Source organism: Hyperolius riggenbachi, chromosome 1 (assembly GCF_040937935.1).
Source record: "Hyperolius riggenbachi isolate aHypRig1 chromosome 1, aHypRig1.pri, whole genome shotgun sequence".
Taxonomy (NCBI): domain Eukaryota; kingdom Metazoa; phylum Chordata; class Amphibia; order Anura; family Hyperoliidae; genus Hyperolius; species Hyperolius riggenbachi.
In genome coordinates this window covers 51,302,274-51,316,258 of record NC_090646.1, presented here as the reverse complement: position 1 = coordinate 51,316,258, position 13,985 = coordinate 51,302,274, and positions in this window count along the sequence as shown.

The window sequence follows — 13,985 nt, the reverse complement described above, 5'->3', positions numbered from 1 at the left end:
ATTCACCTATTAATTTTCAAGGGGAATATTTAATTGCGGCCATTCTTGCACTGTTAATGGCACAAGCCTCAAACCTGGAACAGTTGATCATTGGGTGGTTCAAATTGAGAAAGGGGTGGAGCCACAAACAGCCAATCAGATTTGTTTTATTCCAATGCAAATGATTGATGGCAAACACTGCAAAGCTCACAAACTTGGTCATTAACCACTTGAGGACTTAGGGCTTTCTACCCCTTAAGGACCGGCCACTTTTTTTCCATTCAGACCACTGCAGCTTTCACGGTTTATTGCTCGCTCATACAACCTACCACCTAAATGAATTTTGGCTCCTTTTCTTGTCACTAATAAAGCTTTCTTTTGGTGCTATTTGATTGCTCCTGCGATTTTTACTTTTTATTATATTCATCAAAAAAGACATGAATTTTGGCAAAAAAATGATTTTTTTAACTTTCTGTGCTGACATTTTTCAAATAAAGTAAAATTTCTGTATACATGCAGCGCGAAAAATGTGGATAAACATGTTTTTGATAAAAAAAAAACCATTCAGTGTATATTTATTGGTTTGGGTAAAAGTTATAGCGTTTACAAACTATGGTGCAAAAAGTGAATTTTCCCATTTTCAAGCATCTCTGACTTTTCTGACCCGCTGTCATGTTTCATGAGGGGCTAGAATTCCAGGATAGTATAAATACCCCCCAAATGACCCCATTTTGGAAAGAAGACATCCCAAAGTATTCACTGAGAGGCATAGTGAGTTCATAGAAGATATTATTTTTTGTCACAAGTAAGCGGAAAATGACACTTTGTGAGAAAAAAAAAAAAAAAAAAAGTTTCCATTTCTTCTAACTTGCGACAAAAAAAAATGAAATCTGCCACGGACTCACCATGCCCCTCTCTGAATACCTTGAAGGGTCTACTTTCCAAAATGGGGTCATTTGTGGGGTGTGTTTACTGTCCTGACATTTTGGGGGGTGCTAAATTGTAAGCACCCCTGTAAAGCCTAAAGGTGCTCATTGGACTTTGGACCCCTTAGCGCAGTTAGGCTGCAAAAAAGTGCCACACATGTGGTATTGCCGTACTCAGGAGAAGTAGTATAATGTGTTTTGGGGTGTATTTTTACACATACCCATGCTGGGTGGGAGAAATATCTCTGTAAATGACAATTTGTTAATATTTTTTACACACAATTGTCCATTTACAGAGATCTTTCTCCCACTCAGCATGGGTATGTGTAAAAATACACCACAAAACACATTATACTACTTCTCCTGAGTACGGCGGTACCACATGTGTGGCACTTTTTTGCACCCTAACTGCGCTAAAGGGCCCAAAGTCCAATGAGTACCTTTAGGATTTCACAGGTCATTTTGAGAAATTTCGTTTCAAGACTACTCCTCACGGTTTAGGGCCCCTAAAATGCCAGGGCAGAATAGGAACCCCACAAATGACCCTATTTTAGAAAGAAGACACCCCAAGGTATTCCGTTAGGAGTATGGTGAGTTCATAGAAGATTTTATTTTTTGTCAAAAGTTAGCGGAAAATGACACTTTGTGAAAAAACACAATTAAAATCAATTTCCGCTAACTTGTGACAAAAAATGAAATCTTCTATGAACTCGCCATACTACTAACGAAATACCTTGGGGTGTCTTCTTTCTAAAATGGGGTCATTTGTGGGGTTCCTATACTGCCCTGGCATTTTAGGGGCCCTAAACCGTGAGGAGTAGTCTTGAAACGAAATTTCTCAAAATGACCTGTGAAATCCTAAAGGTACTCATTGGACTTTGGGCCCTTTAGCGCAGTTAGGGTGCAAAAAAGTGCCACACATGTGGTATCGCCATACTCGGGAGAAGTAGTACAATGTGTTTTGGGGTGTATTTTTACACATACCCATGCTGGGTGGGAGAAATACCTCTGTAAATGGACAATTGTGTGTAAAAAAATCAAAAGATTGTTATTTACATAGAAATTTCTCCCACCCAGCATGGGTATGTGTAAAAATACACCCCAAAACACATTATACTACTTTTCCTGAGTACGGCGGTACCACATGTGTGACACTTTTTTTGCAGCCTAGGTGCGCTAAGGGGCCCAACGTCCTATTCACAGGTCATTTTGAGGCATTTGTTTTCTAGACTACTCCTCGCGGTTTAGGGCCCCTAAAATGCCAGGGCAGTATAGGAACCCCACAAGTGACCCCATTTTAGAAAGAAGACACCCCAAGGTATTCTGTTAGGTGTATGACTTTGTGGAAAAAAACCAATAAAAATCAATTTCCGCTAACTTTTGACAAAAAATAAAATCTTCTATGAACTCGTCATACACCTAACAGAATACCTTGGGGTGTCTTTTTTTCTAAAATGGGGACACTTGTGGGGTTCCTATACCGCCCTGGCATTTTACGGGCCCAAAACCGTGAGTAGTCTGGAAACCAAATGTCTCAAAATGACTGTTCAGGGGTATAAGCATCTGCAAATTTTGATGACAGGTGGTCTATGAGGGGGCGAATTTTGTGGAACCGGTCATAAGCAGGGTGGCCTTTTAGATGACAGGTGGTATTGGGCCTGATCTGATGGATAGGAGTGCTAGGGGGGTGACAGGAGGTGATTGATGGGTGTCTCAGGGGGTGGTTAGAGGGGAAAATAGATGCAATCAATGCACTGGGGAGGTGATCGGAAGGGGGTCTGAGGGGGATCTGAGGGTTTGGCCGAGTGATCAGGAGCCCACACGGGGCAAATTAGGGCCTGATCTGATGGGTAGGTGTGCTAGGGGGTGACAGGAGGTGATTGATGGGTGTCTCAAGGTGTGATTAGAGGGGGGAATAGATGCAAGCAATGCACTGGCGAGGTGATCAGGGCTGGGGTCTGAGGGCATTCTGAGGGTGTGGGCGGGTGATTGAGTGCCCTAGGGGCAGATAGGGGTCTAATCTGATAGGTAGCAGTGACAGGGGGTGATTGATGGGTAATTAGTGGGTGTTTAGGGTAGAGAACAGATGTAAACACTGCACTTGGGAGGTGATCGGACGTCGGATCTGCGAGCGATCTATTGGTGTGGGTGGGTGATCAGATTGCCCGCAAGGGGCAGGTTAGGGGCTGATTGATGGGTGGCAGTGACAGCGGGTGATTGATGGGTGGCAGTGACAGGGGGTGATTGATGGGTGGCAGTGACAGGGGGTGATTGACAGGTGATTGACAGGTAATCAGTGGGTTATTACAGAGGAGAACAGATGTAAATATTGCACTGGCGAATTGATAAGGGGGGGTCTGAGGGTAATCTGAGCGTGTAGGCGGGTGATTGGGTGCCCGCAAGGGGCAGATTAGGGTCTGATCTGATGGGTAACAGTGACAGGTGGTGATAGGGGGTGATTGATGGGTGATTGATGGGTAATTAGTGGGTGTTTAGAGGAGAGTAAACGCTGCGCTTGGGTGGTGATCTGATGTCGGATCTGCGGGCGATCTATTGGTGTGGGTGGGTAATCAGATTGCCCGCAAGGGGCAGGTTAGGGGCTGATTGTTGGGTGGCAGTGACAGGGGGTGACAGGGGGTGATTGATGGGTGATAGGTGATTGGCAGGTGATTGACAGGTGATCAGTGGGTTATTACAGGGAAGGATAGATGTAAATAATGCCCTGGCGAATTGATAAGGGGGGGTCTGAGGGTAATCTGAGCGTGTAGGCGGGTGATTGGGTGCCCGCAAGGGGCAGATTAGTGTCTGATCTGATAGGTAACAGTGATAGGGGGTGATTGATGGGTGATTGATGGGTAATTAGTGGGTGTTTAGAGAAGATAACAGATGTAAACAATACATTTGGGAGGTAATCTGACGGCGGGTTTGCGGGCGATCTAATGGTGTGGGTGGGTGATCAGATTGCCCGCAAGGGGCAGGTTAGGGGCTGATTGATGGGTGGCAGTGACAGGGGGTGACAGGGGGTGATTGATGGGTGATAGGTGATTGGCAGGTGATTGACAGGTGATCAGTGGGTTATTACAGGGAAGAACAGATGTAATGAATGCACTGGTGAATTGATAAGGGGGGGTCTGAGGGCAATCTGAGCGTGTGGGCGGGTGATTGGGTGCCCGCAAGGGGCAGATTATGGTCTGATCTGATAGGTAAAAGTGACAGGTGGTGATAGGGGGTGATTGATGGGTGATTGATGGGTAATTAGTGTGTGTTTAGAGGAGAGAATAGATGTAAACAATGGATTTGGGAGGTGATCTGATGTCGGATCTGCGGGCGATCTATTGGTGTGGGGGGGTGATCAGATTGCCCGCAAGGGGCAGGTTAGGGGCAGATTGATGGGTGGCAGTGACAGGGGGTGATTGATGGGTGATTGACGGGTGATTGACAGGTGATTGACAGGTGATTGACAGGTGATCAGGGGGGATAGATGCACACAGTACATTGGGGGGGGGGGGGTCTGGGGGGGGGGTCTGGGGAGAATCTGGGGGTGGGGGGGTGATCAGGAGGGAGCAGGGGGCAGGGGGGGGTATAAAAAAAAATAGCGTTGACAGATAGTGACAGGGAGTGATTGATGGGTGATTAGGGGGGTGATTGGGTGCAAACAGGGGTCTGGGGGGTGGGCAGGGGGGGGTCTGATGGGTGCTGTGGGCGATCTGGGGCGGGGGGGGGAGAAAATCAGTGTGCTTGGTGCAGACTAGGGTGGCTGCAGCCTGCCCTGGTGGTCCCTCGGACACTGGGACCACCAGGGCAGGAGGCAGCCTGTATAATACACTTTGTAAACATTACAAAGTGTATTATACACTTTGTATGCGCCGATCGTCGGGTTAACATCCCGCCGGCGCTTCCGTATGGCCAGCGGGATGTTGCGGCGAGTGAGCGGCGACAGGCGGAGGCGGAGGATCGCGTCACGGATGACGCAATCGCTCCGCCCATGCCCAAACAAGGACCGCCGCATTTTGTCAATACGGCGGTCCTTGCGGCGTCTACTTCCCGGCTGCCATTTGTCTATACGGCGGTCGGGAAGTAGTTAAGTAATTGAGTGTTAGGGTTAGAAAAAGTTACCGTAGCGAACACCATTCAAATACATAACTGGGGAAAGCTGGGTCATCAGTGGGTGGAGACAAATACAAATTTCACTTGGAAAATGTAAACTGCAGACATTCTTACACTATTAATTGTAGGGTTCTGAAACTTTGCACAGTTTGTTACTGGGTGACTTGGATTAATATACATAAAAGTGGGTGGAGCCTACAAAAAACAATTAATATTCACCTATTGATTTTCAAGGGAAATATTTCATTGCTGCCATTCTTGCACTGTTAATGGCACAAGCCTCAGACCTGGCACAGTTGGTCATTGGGTGACTGGGGTTAAAAATTCAGAAAAGGGGTGTAGCCACAAACAGCCAATCAGATTTGTTTCATTTCAATGCAATTTTTTCATGCCAAAGACCACATCTCACAAGCTTGCTCAATGAGTATTTGTGTGTTAGGGTTAGAAAAAGTGTCTGCAGCCAACACCAGCCAAATACATACCCGGGCAATGCCAGGTCATCAGTGGGCAGAGAAAAACACACATTTCACTGGAAAAAATGTAAACAGCAGCCATTCTTACACTGTTAATGGTAGGGTTCTCAAGTATTGCACAGTTGGTTCCTGGGTGACTTGGATTAATATTCAGAAAAGTGAGTGGAGCCTACAAAAGCCAATCAAAATTCACATATTGATTTTCAAGGCGAAATATTACATTGCTGCCATTTTTGCACTGTTAATGGCACAATCCTCAGACCTGGTACAGTTGGTCATTGGGTGACTGGGGTTCAAATTCAGAAAAGGGGGTGGAGCCACAAACAGCCAATCATATTTGTTTTATTTCACTGCAAATTATTTATGCCAAAGACCACAAATCTCACAAACTTGGTCATTGAGTAATTTTTTGGTAAGGTTAGAAAAGAGTGGGCACAACCAACACCAGCCAAATACATTCCAGGGAAACTTCAGGACATCAGTGGGTGCAGAAAAATATAAATTTCACTGGCAGAATGTAAACTGCAGCAATTCTTGCACTTTTAATGGTAGGGTTCTCAAGCATTGCACAGTTGGTCACTGGGTAACTGGGATTAATATTCAGAAAAGTGGGTGGAGCCTACAAAAGCCAATTAACCACTTGGCGACCGCCTTAAGCCGATGGGCGGCGGCAAGGGCTGGGCCCAAACGACCGCAATACGCCCATCGGCGGTGGCGGCGGCAGCAGGTGTGGCTGTGCAGCGATCGCGTCATTCATGACGCGATCAGCCGCTGGTGACAGGCTCCGCCCCCCTCACGCTGTAACCCGCTGGCCGTTCGGAAGCGCCGGCGGTCTACTAGCATCCAGATCGCCACAACAAAGTGTATAATACGCTTTGTAATGTATACAAAGCATATTATACAGGCTGCCTCCTGCCCTGGTGGTCCCAGTGATCGAGGGACCACCAGGGCAGGCTGCAGCCACGAAGGTAAGCACCCAAGAACATTGATCCCCCCCCTTCCCTCTGATCACCCACAGCACCCCTTAACCCCCCCCCCCTGCCCACCCCTCAGACCCCTGTTTGCACCCAATCACCCCCCTAATCACCCATCAATCACTCCCTGTCACTATCTGTCAGTGCTATTTTTTAATTAGTCCCTAAACTGCCCCCTGGGGGCTCCTGATCACCCCCCCCCACTCTCAGATCCTCCCCAGACCCCCCCAGACCCCCCCTGTGTACTGTATACATCTATCCTCCCCTGTAATCACCTGTCAATCACCTGTCAATCACCCGTCAATCACCCGTCAATCACCCCGTCAATTACCCCGTCAATTACCTGTCACTGCCTCCCATCAGATCAGAACCTAACCTGCCTCTTACGGGCATCTGATCACCCTCCCACATCATCAGATCGCCTGCAGACCTACCCTCAGATCACCCTCCAAAGTGCATTCTTTACATCTGTTCTGCCGTCTAATCACCCACTGATCACCCATCAATCACCCATCAATCACCCCCTGTCACCCCCTGTCACTGCTACCAATCAGATCAGACCCCTATCTGTCCCTAGGGCACCGGATCACCTGCCCACACCCTCAGAATGACCTCAGACCCCCCCCCAGACCTCCCCCCCCTGTGTACTGTATACATCTATTCTCCCCTGTAATCACCCGTCAATCACCCGTCAATCACCCGTAAATCACCCCGTCAATCACCTGTCACTGCCCCCCATCAGATCAGACCCTAACCTGCCTCTTACGGGCATCTGATCACCCTCCCACACCATCAGATCGCCCGCAGACCTACCCTCAGATCACCTCCAAAGTGCATTGTTTACATCTGTTCTGCCATCTAATCACCCACTGATCGCCCAGCAATCACCCATCAATCACCCCCTGTCACCCCCTGTCACTGCTACCAATCAGATCAGACCCCTATCTGCCCCTAGGGCACCCAATCACCCGCCCACACCCTCAGAACCACCTCAGACCCCCCAGACCCCCCCCCCCCCCCCCGTGTACTGTATACATCTATTCTCCCCTGTAATCACCTGTCAATCACCCGTCAATCACCCATCAATCACCCATCAATCACCCCGTCAATCACCTGTCACTGCCTCCCATCAGATCAGAACCTAACCTGCCTCTTACGGGCATCTGATCACCCTCCCACACCATCAGATCGCCTGCAGACCAACCCTCAGATCAACTCCAAAGTGCATTGTTTACATCTGTTCTGCCATCTAATCACCCACTGATCACCCATCAATCACCCATCAATCACCCCCTGTCGCTGCTACCCATCAGATTAGACCCCTATCTGCCCCTAGGGCACCCAATCACGCGCCCACACCCTCAGAATGCCCGCAGACCCCAGCCCTGATCACCTCACCAGTGCATTGCTTGCATCTACCCCCCCCCCCTCTAATCACACCTTGAGACACCCATCAATCACCTCCTGTCACAACCTGTCAACCCTACCCATCAGATCAGGCCCTAATTTGCCCTGTGTGGGCTCCTGATCACTCGGCCAAACCCTCAGATCCCCCTCAGACCCCCTTCCGATCACCTCCCCAGTGCATTGACTGCATCTATTTTCCCCTCTAATCACCCCCTGAGACACCCATCAATCACCTCCTGTCACCCCCCTAGCACTCCTATCCATCAGATCAGGCCCAATACAACCTGTCATCTAAGAGGCCACCCTGCTTATGACCGGTTCCACCAAATTTGACCCCTCATAGACCACCTGTCATCAAAATTTGCAGATGCTTATACCCCTGAACAGTCATTTTGAGACATTTGGTTTCCAGACTACTCACGGTTTTGGGCCCATAAAATGCCAGTATAGGAACCCCACAAGTGACCCCATTTTAGAAAAAAGACACCCCAAGGTATTCTGTTAGGTGTATGAGGAGTTCATAGAAGATTTTATTTTTGTCAAAAGTTAGTGTTTTTTCACAAAGTGTCATTTTTCACTAACTTGTGACAAAAAAATCTTCTATGAACTCACCATACACCTAACGGAATACCTTGGGGTGTCTTCTTTCTAAAATAGGGTCACTTGTGGGGTTCCTATACTGCCATGGCATTTTAGGGGCCCTAAACCGTGAGGAGTAGTCTAGAAAACAAATGCCTCAAAATGACCTATGAATAGGACGTTGGGCCCCTTAGCGCACCTAGGCTGCAAAAAAGTGTCACACATGTGGTACCGCCGTACTCAGAAGAAGTAGTATAATATGTTTTGGGGTGTATTTTTACGCATACCCATGCTGGGTGGGAGAAATCTCTCTGTAAATAGACAATTGTGTGTAAAAAAAAATCAAAAATTTGCCATTTACAGAGATATTTCTCCCACCCAGCATGGGTATATGTAAAAATACACCCCAAAACACATTATACTACTTCTCCTGAGTACAGCAATACCACATGTGTGGCACTTTTTTGCAGCCTAACTACGCTAAGGGGCCCAAAGTCCAATGAGCACCTTTAGGCTTTACAGGGGTGCTTTCAATTAGGCACCCCCCAAAATTCCAGGACAGTAAACACACCCCACAAATGACCCCATTTTGGAAAGTAGACACTTCAAGGTATTCAGAGAGGAGCATAGTGAGGCCGTGGCAGATTTCATTTTTTTTTGTCGCAAGTTAGCAGAAATGGAAACTTTTTTTTTTGTCACAAAGTGTCATTTTCCGCTAACTTGTGACAAAAAATAAAATCTTCTATGAACTCACCATGCCTCTCAGTGAATACTTTGGGATGTCTTCTTTCCAAAATGGGGTCATTTGGGGGGTATTTATACTATCCTGGAATTTTAGCACCTCATGAAACATGACAGGTGCTCAGAAAAGTCAGAGATGCTTCAAAATGGGAAAATTCACTTTTGGCACCATAGTTTGTAAACGCTATAACTTTTACCCAAACCAATAAATATACACTGAATGTTTGTTTTTGTTTTTATCAAAGACATGTAGCACAATACATTTGGACAAAAATGTATACAGAAATGTTACTTTATTTGAAAAATGTCAGCACAGAAAGTAAACAAAATCATTTTTTTTGACAAAATTCATGTCTTTTTTGATGAATATAATAAAAACTAAAACTCGCAGCAGCAATCAAATAGCACCAAAAGAAAGCTGTATTAGTGACAAGAAAAGGAGGTAAATTTAATTTAGGTGGTAGGTTGTATGACCGAGCAATAAACCGTGAAAGCTGCAGTGGTCTGAATGGAAAAAAAGGCTCTGGTCCTTAAGGGGCGAAAAGACTGTGGTCCTCAAGTGGTTAAAATTCACCTGTTGATTTTCAAGGCAAAATATTTCATTGCTGCCATTCTTGCACTGTTAATCGCACAAGTAAATGTGGAACTCCGCTCACAACCTCCAACCGCTGACAGTGCAGGAAAATGGGCTGCTCCAACCCAAAATCCAAGGCTGTAGAAAGTGAGGTCCGCACAATGTCGGTAGGATCAAACCGGCTTTATTAAATCAATCACATAAAGGCTAAAATCCAACACCACACGCTGACATGTTTCGGACGTTACACGTCCTTAATCATAGCATAGGTGCAAGTGAACAAGGGTGGTCTTTAAGTAAAGTAGCACCACACCCGGTAACACATGCTCGAGACTCCACCCTCACAAAAAAAGTGTATCATAAAAAATTGGGGAATGCCCCAATTAATATAATTAGAATAAAAGCACATACAAAGTATAAATACATATGATTAAATACGTTGCAAGAAAACCACAGCAATAAGTATGGCATGAAATAACACAGTACTGTATGTATTATATAGGACAAACCAAAGCAAGAATTGAAGCAAAACAGAAACAGTACCACTATCAGGTAACTGAATGTAGGTCCCATCTAGCATTAAGGCCTCTTGGTGAGCTCGTCCCTAACTGGAAGATCCAATATGCTTCTCGAGTGAGGAGACGTTTGTAGACGTCACCTCCTCTCAAGGGTCTGCTGACACGCTCTATGCCCTGAAATGAAAAAGAGGACATATCCCCTGAGTGGACCGATCTAAAATGCTTGGCCACATTGGATATCTCCAAAGTAAGCCAGCCAGCCCCCCTATAGTGTTCACCTATCTGTTGTCTGAGGTGTCGAGTAGTACACCCCACATATTGTAATTAGCATAAAGAACATGAAATAAGGTAGACAATGGACTTTGTATGACAATTTATGTATTGTTTGATAGGAAAAGTTTTCCCATTGGAAAAGGAAATAACAGATTGAGTGGAATTGTGGACACCACAGTAGTTACAAGTGGAAAAATTGCATCTATAGGAGCCAAGGGTAGTTAACCAACACGGTCGCTGAGAGTACTGCTGGAAAACAAACTGGGGGACAAAATGCTCCCCAATGTAGGGGCCTTTCTGCTAGCAAAACTGACCCCCTGTTTGAGAATCACATTAAGAGTATCATCAGCCTGCAATACTGGCAGACATCTTTTGACAATCTGTATAACCTGTCTGTACTCCTGACTATATGTGGTCACAAATACTGTGTCCTTATTGGATCGTAAACGTATCCCACGAGAACTGGGATGTAAAAGTTAATCCCTAGTTCTCATAAGGGCCTGTCTCCTCCCCCTCTGTATCATCCAATTAGAGTAGCCACGTTCCGCAAGACGGGAGCCTACAGTGTCCAACTCCACCCCAAGAACCGAGACATGAGAGCAATTCTTGCAAATCCGAATGGACTCGCCCACCGGAACCGCCCGGATAGTATGAAAAGGATGGCAGCTATTTGCTCTCAGGGTGGAGTTGCCACCGTAGGGTTTGCGGTATGTACTGGAGACCACAGAGGCTAGAACGGAGTCACCCCTAAGGGTAAGGTCGAGGTAATTGACCTCTATGGACGACCATTAAAAGGTGAAAACAAGATTCAGAGTGTTAATGTTAAGGAAGTCAACAAACTTCACGGCCTCGTCGTGCGTGCCGTCCCAAACGACCAAAAGGTCATCTATGTACCTGCCGTACCACACAATATGACTTGAAAAAATGTTGGAATCACTAAACAAGTGGAGCTCCTCCCACCAACCCATGTATAGGTTGGCAAGTGATGGAGAAAACTTTGCATCCATCGATGCTCCACAGCGCTGCAAATAGAAACCAGAGTCAAAAAGAAAATAATTGTGGGTAAGCAGATAATGGACGGCACAAGCCTCAAACCTGGTACAGTTGGCCCTTTGCTGACTGCGGTTCAAATTAAGAAAAGGAGGTGGAGCCACAGTCAATTAGATTTATTTCATTTCAATGCAAATCATTGATGCCAAAGACCACAAAGTGCACAAACTAGGTCATTGAGTAATTGAGTAATTTGCGTTAGGATTACAAAAAGTGGGCAGAGCCAACACTGGCCAAATACATACCCAAGCAACATCGGGGGACCAGCCCACTTTTTATAATCCTAACACACAATTACTCAATCACCTAGTTTGTGAGCTTTGCAGTCTTTGAGATCAATAATTTGCATTGAAATGAAACAAATCTGATTTGTTGTGGCTCCACCCCCTTTTCTAAATTCGAACCCCAGTCACCCAATGAAAAACTGTACCTGGTTTGAGGTTTGTGCCATTAACAATGCAAGAATGGCAGCAATGAACTATTCCCCTCGAAAAGCAATAGGAGAACTTTGATTGGCTTTTGGAGGCTCCACCCACTTTTTCTGAATATTAATCCCAGTCACCCAGTGACCAATTGTGCAAAGTTTGAGAACCCTACCATTAACAGTTTAAAGAACAAGCGACACCCATGCTAACCTAGTAATAAAAACACATATATAAGTAGATAAATACTACTTCTACTTACATAACAGATGTATTGTGCTATCCACGTAATGATTCCTGTGAATTTTATAAAGAAAAAGCAGAAAATCCTATTGCAGGCAGTGGCCATTTTGCCAAATTAATGCTGACATCATATCTTCCCTGACTCTTGTTTCCCCCCCCCCCACCTCCCTTCTCTTGCCCATTGTGTATTCATTAGCTGCCCTCCTCTCAGAGTCTTTTTTTTATTTACACATCCAATCACTGAGTCACCTCAGCCTTGCTTGTAAACACAAGTGATCAGCTAGGCAGGGAAATAAATGGAAGAGAAGGAATAGATTATAGATAAAGGGAACTTCCAGCATTCAAAAGAACTCCCAGCATTCAACTTTTTGGCACTCTTTGGCACTAGGGCCAGTGCTCCTAAAGTATGTGATAACTCCAAACCATAACAGCAGAAAAAAATTTGAATGCAGGATTAGCATCTTTATCACTTAATACATTCAGACCAGTTGCTGTTGAAATTTGATTTTTATGGTGACAATACCGCTTTAAGAATGGATGAAGTTTACATTTTCCCAGTAAAATTTGTATTTGTCTCTGCCCACTGATGGCATGGCATGGCATTGCCTGGTTATGTATTTGGGTGGTGTTGGCTGCTCCCACTTTTCCTAACACACAATTACTCAATTACTCAATGACCAAGTTTGTGAGCTTTGGGGTCTTTGGCATCATTAATTTGCATTAAAATGAAACAAATCAGTTTGGCTGTTTGTTGCTCCACCCCTTTACTCAATTTAAATCCCAGTCACCCAATGACCAACTGTACCAGGTTTAAAGCTTGTGCCATTTACAGTGCAAGAATGGCAGCAATTATATATTCCCCTTCTAAATCAATGTGAATTCAGGTGAATTTTAATTGGCTTTTGTAGGCTCCACCCACTTTTCTTAATATTAATCCCAGTCACCCAGTGACCAACTGTGCAAAGTTTGAGAGCCCTACCATTAACAGTGTAAGAATGGCTGCAGTTTACATTTTCCAGTGAAATTTGTATTTGTCTCCGCCCACTTCTTGGTTTTGGGAAGGAAAAGTATCCTATACTTCATTCCAGGTAATGTACTATGTGTGTGCCAAATTACATTCAAATCCGTTCAGCCATTCTTCCTGGATCGAGTAACAAACATCCAAACATCTGAACTTTCCCACTTATAATATTAGTAGGATATATTGGCTGATGGCCCAGCATTGTATTTGGCTGTGTTGGTTCCACCCACTTTTTCTAACCCTAACACACATTTACTCAATTGCTCAATGACATATAGCTTGTGAGCTTAGCTGTCTTCCGTACCAATAATTTGCATTAAAATAAAATAAATCTGATTGGCTGTGGCTCCACCGCCTTTTCTGCATTTGACCCCAGTCACCCAATGACCAACTGTAACAGGTTTGAGGATTGTGCCATTAAAAGTGCAAGAATGGCAGCAATGTAAATATTCCCCTTGAAAATTAATAGGTGAATTTTTGATTGGCTTTTGTAGGCTCCCCCCACTTTTCTGAATCTTTTTTCTCTCAATAAATTTTTATTGTTTTATCAAGAAAGTTTAACAAGGCATATAACAACATCAATTCTATCAGACAATAATTGAGAATGAAGAATGTAGTATATAACATATAGAGATTCTTAACATTGGAGCAGAAAGATCATCAATAATCAACATCATTATTATATTAGAAACAAATTG